The sequence below is a fragment of the Lactuca virosa genome, chromosome 9, assembly GCF_052849685.1.
Source record: "Lactuca virosa cultivar CGN04683 chromosome 9, Lactuca_virosa_CGN04683_v6, whole genome shotgun sequence".
NCBI lineage: Eukaryota > Viridiplantae > Streptophyta > Magnoliopsida > Asterales > Asteraceae > Lactuca > Lactuca virosa.
The window spans coordinates 1,642,580-1,651,663 of NC_136434.1; positions in this window are offsets into that span (position 1 = coordinate 1,642,580).

Sequence of the window (9,084 nt, forward strand, 5' to 3'; positions counted from 1 at the left end):
CAAACATAGATCCAAGGTTTATTAGGGTTGCATGTACACTTAGGAAGTGTTAGAATGCTCAAAACCCAACAGTGGTATCAGAGCCTAGGCTTGTTTGTTTGATACTTGTTGCAAAATAGTGAAAAAAGTCGAATTTTTTTGCTATCTGCCTGATGAACTCGCCGAGTCCATGGGGGGACTCGCCGAGTTCATGAGTAAACTCATCCTACTCGGCGAGTAGGTTCGTGCACTCGGCGAGTAGGAGCCTCAGAATGCAGATTTTCGACTTTTGCTGCTGGAAATGGACTAGAAGCATTACCCTAAACTATTTTGGTGTTTTAAAACTTGTTTTAGTTGGTGTAATGGTTGTTCTAATCCATTTACAATAGCTTATATGAAAATTTCATGCCTTGTATGTGTTCATATAATTCTTGAAACTTTGATGATCATGTTCATGTTCTTATGAATTTAGAAGATGATAGGAATTATTTGCTGAATTGTTTAGGATTAATTCTTGATCATTTATGTGTTTTAATGGAGTCCATAATTTGTCCTCAAGTTATGGATATCCAAAGGTCACTTCTTTTAAACACACATTTAAACACATAAGTTACATAAAAATGAAGAGTCTTCATTTTATGAACCTTTAATTCATAAGTTATGAAATGAAAAGTTTTGGATAGTTACAAAACTTGCCCTCAAGTTTTGGAATTTGTAAAGTTTCACACACTTTAATAAACTTTAATTCCAACCCTTAGAGTTTTAATAGTTAAAATTCAACACTTATACTATTTATAACATTAATGGTTAATTATTATATATATGTATAAGAATAAGTCGTTCTACCGTTAGTAGGCCTCATTCACGAAGCCGGTCTATAAGGGGGGGTATAAGGTTGTTGCCTATAAAATGGCAGCTTAATGGGTGTCCACTCTCACCCACCGCTTCCTTGATCGGTGGAGGGTCGTTAGCCGAACGGGTAGGACAATGACTTTAAATCCTCATTAAAAGTATAATGATTATTATAAAGTAACTAAATATTTTAATTCCCAATCTTAGTTACTTTAAGAAAAATGTGAACTTGGTGCTAGTCCATGGAATTCACACTTTGTACCTTACCAAGTCGTTGGTGGAGCGTGTGTGGTTAACCGACACACTAACTTGGACTAGTAAGGATCACGAAGGGTGACTTAATGTTTATCATAGATCGGTGGAGCGTGTGTGGTTAACCGGCACATCGATTAGGTGATAATATTAAGGGTACCTAGTGAGTTTGCATGGTTATTCACACCTTGTTTTGTGATCCTCGGCATCCCAGTCACAAAACTTGAGAGGGCACAATCGAGATTGAAACATGCCATTGAAAAGTTCAATGAATCTCAAAAGATCTAGGAGTTTCAAATCCAATTAAAACCTAATAAATTATTTCGTTTTTCATGGTGGAAATTGGTGAATCGTCATTCGCCTACCTTCAAATATTTTATAGCTTGGATTACGGCATCCCTCTTCCAAGTTATAAAATATTGTGTTGGGTGCTAGCCTTAATATTTCATATTGGGTGTTATATTAAGGACTTGAATCAACTAACTTGATTTTCTCCCATTGTAGATGTCTGGTTCAGACAACTATGATCTTCCCAAATCGCTTGAAACAAGCTTTCCTCCTGAAGATGATGTCCCTCAACATCATGCTTCACTCCCCCCACCTCCTCCATTTATTCTCCCTGACCCACAAGCCCGAAGACTTGAAAGGTTCAAGATCACTCAAGCTCTACTAGAAATGAAACATAAAGATGGAAGACCTGTGTGCACTCATGTCTTAGGAATGAAGTCACACATAGACAGGTTGAGAATGTTGGGTGCTGTTATTTCAAGGAAGTTCGCTGTTGACTGGGTTCTTCAGTCACTTCCTGAGTCATATAGTGAGTTTATTAAAGACTACCATATGACAGATCCTGACATAACCCTAATAGATATTTCTTATTTGCTTGTTGCTGCTGAATCAGCAATGATTTGGCGCAATGGTCAAGAAAATATTTATGGAAGGTCTAATTCTCAAACTTCCATGGACATGGAAAATGGTAACATTGGAAGTCTAGAAAAGCTTTCTCGTCCCAATGGAAAGGGATCGGCCTTGGTCAACCCGGTTGACCAAAAGGTAAAGGGAAAGGCTAAGTCTGTGATTGTCTCATGTACCATTCCCAAAGAGTCTATATGTTTTTATTGTCATGAGAAGGGACATTGGAAGCGAAGCTGCCCTGAATACCTGAAATATTTGAAAGCAAGTAGAGACAAAATGTTTGACTCGGCTTCAGGTAAGTCCACTATCTAACTTTGTTAAAGTTCCTAATTGTTGATTCTTATTACATGATGTGACTAGGTTGCATCTTGATGTTTAGCAGGATCGAGCAAAAGGAAGGTTAAAAGAAGAGTGTGCTGAATCTGATCACGAAGATGGATTTCTATCGCATGGTTCGAGGATCGGATTTTTGAGCTACTACTTAAAAGTTGTGATAGATTGCTAGGAAATATGTACTAGCATAGTTTTCATTTGAAAATGCCTTGTAAGGAATATTTTTCCGCATTTTATAAAGAAATAAAAGTTTTGTTTAGTTTATTTTATATTATATCCCCTTACAATGGCATTTATGGAAAATTGATGTTTGTATGTTTCTAGCAATATTGGAAATATGAGTTTGATTCTCTCATTTGTGGTAGTGTCTGAATTTACCAAATGAGGAAAGGTTCTCATCACCCAAGCTTCAGTTAGACAGAAACTTGGAATCATACAAGTTGTATTGTATGATGAATGAGAATTCTCATCTTTGTAAAATTGAGACTAATTCATTGATCACATGCATATGTGAGCCAATTGAAGGACTAAGGAGTTAGGCACACTGGGTGTGTGCTGGTCAAGGTCCACCACAAAGATCGATTCGTCATGATTTACTACAGATTAGTAAACATGGTTATACTTATAAGGTTAAGTATAATTCTATAACATTGGAAAAGTTTCAATGTATGGCAGAATGGATGAGAAGAATCAAATTTGGCAGAGAGATAAAAAGTTTCTCAAATCTGAAAAGATGGGAGAGTACTTTAGTATCATGTTTTATGATCATCTTAATGATTATGAAACCATATCACAAATTCATACTCTAAGGACATCTTAGTGCATTGTTATGACTAAGAAGAGGGGTCATGAATTGTTGGAATGGTTAAAATCAAGAGAATCAGTCATACCTCGTTCCAAAACAACTCTTAGAGTCATACTCCAAGATTGTAACATTGAGTGACATAAAGTAAGGTTTAAAACACTTATCAAATGTAGTGTAAAATGTTTTCTACTCTTGTACATTTGAATTGGTAAGTTGTGATGTCTTGAATGAGACAAAGACCAATTAAGACCAATTGTGTGAAGTGTTAGTCTTGATAAGAATCCGCACTATCCCTTGAATATTTGTTTTGTCAAGGAATGGTTCTTGACTAGGGAAACTTATATGTCAAGAGGACAGTGGGAGTCTTAAAGATCCTGAAAGGATTTCAAGATTTAATCAAGAGTAAAACCTGAGTTTTATCACTAGCACACGACTTAAGGTTTGAAACCTATTAAGTTGACATAATCCTTGTTTCTGTGTCTGTTCCTATTAAGTTGACTATGCATATGAGTTCTGTTAGTTCTAAACTGTGTGCATAACAGCTTGGAAGCATTGGTGGGCCTTGTGCTACCAGGTGACAAGAAATTAAGATTGAACAAGTTCAATCCATGTAAGGCTGAATTTGTCACTAATCTTGTCTTGTGATTATGGTTTTGACAAATTCACATGGATAGAAACTCATACACTATAAAATCTAAGTGTCATAAGGTTTCTCTCCGATTCATGAAAATGATGGTGAGGAAATGCTTTCACTAAGAAGATTTTAAGTAGATAGCAATTGTGATGTTTGCATTCTCAAAGTCGTTAGTGGAGCGTGTGTGGTTAACCGACACACTAACATGGACTTGTGAGAAATGGCAAAGGTCTAAACAATTAAGACTATGATTACGACATCCCTTTTCATAGTTCTGGAAATTGTTTAGACACACATGTGAGCTATCTAAGAAAGGGTGTACGAATCTAAATTTCAGGAGTCCAGCTGATTTCTGGAAATATGTCAGAGCTAGTGGGAGCATAAGTGTTATGCTGATAATCATCATGTTAGTGGGAGCATGATTATTATGTTTAGTGTTGCAAGTTAGCAATGTTAATTATAGAAAACCAAAAGTTTCAATTCGTAAAGTTGTAGGGGTTGAAAAGTTGTTTTGCTATAATTAAGGGAGAGGAAATTATACTTCATTTCAATTCTAAAAGCTTAGATTGAGTTTTTAATCATCTTTAGTCAAGGATATATATATGTATTTTATGTTGGAATGGTTCAACTTAAAGAAATTCTATATATACTGCGTTATCAAAATTCGATTATGATTACGGCATCCCTCTTCATAGTTAAATTTTGAAAACATGGCAAATAAAAAATATTGTAGCAAAAGACTGGTCTAGTATTATGTCTTTATGTGAGACATCATGAATCGTGTTCCATATACTTCGGATATAGGATCGATTTCATGTGCTATAATATTCATCCTTATTGTAGCAAAAGACTGGTCTAGTATCATGTCTTTATGTGAGACATCATGAATCGTGTCCCATATGCTTCGGATATAGGATCGATTTCATGTGCTATAATATTTATCCTTTCTAAATTTTCCAAATGCTTAGGGCATTAAGAAGGGAAAAGTCTAGAATTGGATATGACTAAAGTGATTAAGCAATTGTCGAGGACAATCTAAGGTTCTCCAAAGATTGGTTGCTCGGGGACAGTTGGAAGTAGGATATAAATTGTTAGAAATGACCATATTGACATATTCTGAAAAGAGGTAACTCTTGTTCGGAAGTGATAGTCAAAATGGGACTATGGAAATTTCTCCATAGGTGGAAGTTATTCAATCTGTGTAAGATTAGAAAACCTTAGTGCAAGAAGGATGTTCAAAGCAATGTACTTTGAATATGAGACTTCGTTTCCATAGAGTTGATCTCCTTTGGAATACTCTGTAATGACTGTTGACAAGTTTTGTGACTTTGTGCATAATCATTACAAGAGGAACATTGCATAAAAGTTTAAAATCTAACAGTTTTTTTGGTAAATGGTAGGAATTAGGAATTTTTACATTTACAATAAGGATTTGGGATTGTGAAATGAGCATCATTGGAATCATGTTCAAATGATCTATTTCACAAAGTAAAGATCATACACAAACATAGTGTGCATACTTGGAGTATGGCATAACTATTGTTTAGAAAAACAAAGTGTACATGCTAGGAGCATGGGACAACTGTTGTTTTTATTCAAGTATTAAGTTGATTATTTGAAAGATTATACAATGAATAATGTGTAATCAATATGGTGATAAATAAAAGGTGGTTTTATTTATATTCAAAAGGGTTCTGAGACCATATTGGATTCGATTATTATTGTGTTTCACTTTGCATGTTTTGACTTCCAGAATAGCTAGGTTATTCTTTCCGAATGACTAAGTTATTTAAACACTCCATAGTCGTTCATATGTTGGAAGTAGGTATGAATTAAGACTATCATGAATCGAGTTTGTAGATGGCTAAATGTGTTTAGTCATAGCAATGGTTGCTACAACATTCATGAGTGCTCATAAGTTATGAGTATTGGAATTAACCCACGCTCACTTGTATCACTTCATGGAATTTATCTCGAGTGATCGTGAGACGGTAATATCATATAAGTCTTCAAACCTAGAGATAGGAGTTGTTACCTATGAGTTGGTTGTGCATTGATTACACGTAAACGCATCAGTAACTTGATGTTATAAAACGTGCCTTTGTGTGCAATTCAATAAGTAGTAGAACAAGCATATGAGTCGAAGTTTATCTGTTCCTTCTAGAAATAGAAGCGATATCTGGGCCCCTCGATGATTTTGTGTTGACCCATGTACCGGGCCCGGTCAGAACTAAATTGATGTGTTCAGTTAAGTTCTTTGTCAAACAAATCGGAAATCGAGAAACAACTGCTAGACAATAAATAAGACATTGTTCCATGTATTTGTCCGGCTGATATCATGAGAGCAGAGGATTATATGATCACTTATCTAAAATGGCGCTTCATAGTTCACAAGAGTTTTCAAGAGTTACGATTGCCGGTTGGTTCTTGAAGTAATATAGGCAAATACAGTTATTAGACTTATCCAAGTGGGAGACTGTTGGATAAGGTGTCTAAGTCCATAACTTATTTGGTATATACTTGACCCGACCCGGCATGGTCCATTTGGGTTGCACTTCACCCAAACTGTTTATGGATAATTTTATGAGAATTATATACTTACGATTTATTAATATATTATAAGTTATAATATATTAATATAAAGTCATGTTATTTAATTAGTTTTAATCTTGAATTAATTATGAATTGATTTAGTGATTAAAAGGAAGACTAATTAAATCATGGGCTATTATATTTATATGGTGTGGGCTAATGCTCATTTGTTAATGGGCTAAGCTTATATGGAAGTCCATGGATGATCCATGGAGCTTTTAACCCATGGATCCTTGGAAGAGGAAAAGACATGGGTTATTAGGGTTTCACCCTAACCATGCACACTATATAAACTAGCTTATGTTGCATGAAAAACACCCTAGTGTGTGTGTAATAGTGGTGGCCGAAATCTAAGAGTTAGTATACTCTCTCATACATTTTCCAAGTTTGTGGTGATTTTTGATTTCCATTTGAGGCATTCACATTATTGGTGCTTGGCTCTCAAACTCCAAGGAATCAACAATCAACAAAAGGTATGTAATTCATCTAGTTCTTTTATGTTTAAAAGTACCCCATGCCATGCTAGATAGGTTATAAACCTTGGAAAATAATATTTTGCATGTACCTTAGACAAACATAGATCCAAGGTTTATTAGGGTTGCATGTACACTTAGGAAGTGTTAGAATGCTCAAAACCCAACACTATTTTCTACCCTTTTTAAGCTTTTGAGAGGCTATGCTCAGATTTGATTGTATATGTGGGTTTGTGCTTCAAATCTAGAACCATTGAGGGTTCCCATGGCATAAAGGTGCCAACTTTATGGCCTTGGGAAGCCCATGCATCATATAAACCCCATTTTATAGACTTTTGAGCCAAAAACCCCATGCATGGACATCAAGTTCATAGCTTTACATATAAAAGGGACCCTAGGAGGTCAGATCTATGATTGGGATGCTTTAAGTCCCACTGAAATCGACTGTATAGCTTTGGACAAAGAGGGACTCGGCGAGTCGGAACGCTTTTTTCCCAAAAACGTCTTCTGGAAATGATTTTGGTTGAGTAGAAGGAACACTTAGCCTCATAGGGGTTTGTTTTAGACCTGGGAACCATGGGACTCTACGAGTGTATGAACAGACTCGGCGAGTCCAAGGCAATCTCCCAACTTATGAAGACGGACTCGGCGAGTTCAAGAGGAACTCGGAGAGTCATAGACTGAACATCTTCTTATGGATGAAGATGAACTCGGCGAGTTCAAGAACGAACTCGGCGAGTCGGTTGAAGATTGTCCGATGTGTTGTTAAAGGTGAACTCGTCGAGCTCTTGCTAGACTCGATGGGTAGGGACGGGTTTATGACATTTTGTGGTTATGGGGACTCGACGAGTTGGCGGGCCAACTCGGCGAGTCGAGTCAACCAGATGTTGACTTTGACCATGGATTTGATTTGGACATTGATTGGGATTGGGTTGACCCTTGTAAGGGTTACGAGTATGAGTATGAGTTGATAACTTGGAAGAGTTGTCGTATAGGGATTGAGGAGTCGAGGAGAGTCGATTTCAACATCAAGATCAGTGCAGACACTACGCGACATTGAGGTGAGTTACCTTCCAGTAGCAGTGGGTCTACGACCACAATGTCGGCCCACTAGTAGGTGTTGTATGTTAGATGATTGTCTTTGTGATATTCATCTAGGTTTGCTGCTACCTGTTATGTTTTATGTGCCAGCATGATATGATGTTATGTTATAGTGGTAGTAGTAGGGGGAGATAGTCCCCGGTAACCGGTCGATAGGACCGAAGGGGTAGATTAGTACCCAACTATGCTAGACAGATTATGATATATGTGATATGATATTATGTGGTAGTAGTAGGGGTGAAATAGTCCCTGGTTACCGGTCGCTAGGACCGAAGGGGTAGTTTAGTACCCAGCTATGCTAGACAGATTATGATTATGTGTTAGTATGTGATAGACCGGTCGAGAGGACCAAAGGGGTAGGCCAGCACTCGGATATGCTAGGCAAGGTTACCGGTCGAGAGGAACGAAGTGGTAGGCCAGCACCCAGATATGCTAGGCCAGGTCACCGGTCGAGAGGACCGGTGGGGTAGGCCTGCACCCAGATATGATAGGCAAGGTCACCGGTCGAGATGACCGAAGGGGTAGGTCGGGCACCCAGATATGCCTGACAGTATGTATGTCATGTGTACTATGGTATGTGGTATGATGGGGGAACTCACTAAGCTTCGTGCGTACAGTTTTCAGTTTTGTTTCAGGTACCTCTTCATCGAAGGGGAAGGAGTCGGCGCGGTAGCGGCACCTCACACACACGTAGGATTTCCGCACTATGAGATTTATGGGGATTATACTCTGACATTGTTACTATTTTTATGATATGATTTTGAGACATGAGATTATGGTTTTATGAAATGAAATGACTCAATTATGTTTTCTTATAAATGTTTTCTAAATTGTTATATCAAAAATGGAAATTTTTGGTCTTGAAATTTGGGATATTACAAGTTGGTATCAGAGCCTTAGTTTGAGGGATTTGGGTACACTCTCGGGTGTGTCTGAACTCAAACTGAGGACGTGGTATGAAAATTTTCAAAAAGAAAATCATTTTTACGAAAAGAAGTTTGAAAAGAGAAAAATGAATTTTGAAAAAGAACAAGATGTGTGATGTGCGCGACCGACCGAGCTCAAGTAAGTTTTTCCCGAAGATACCCATATATGATATGATATGATTATGAGAACTGCATGCTAGATTAGGGATAGAGGATCTAGGA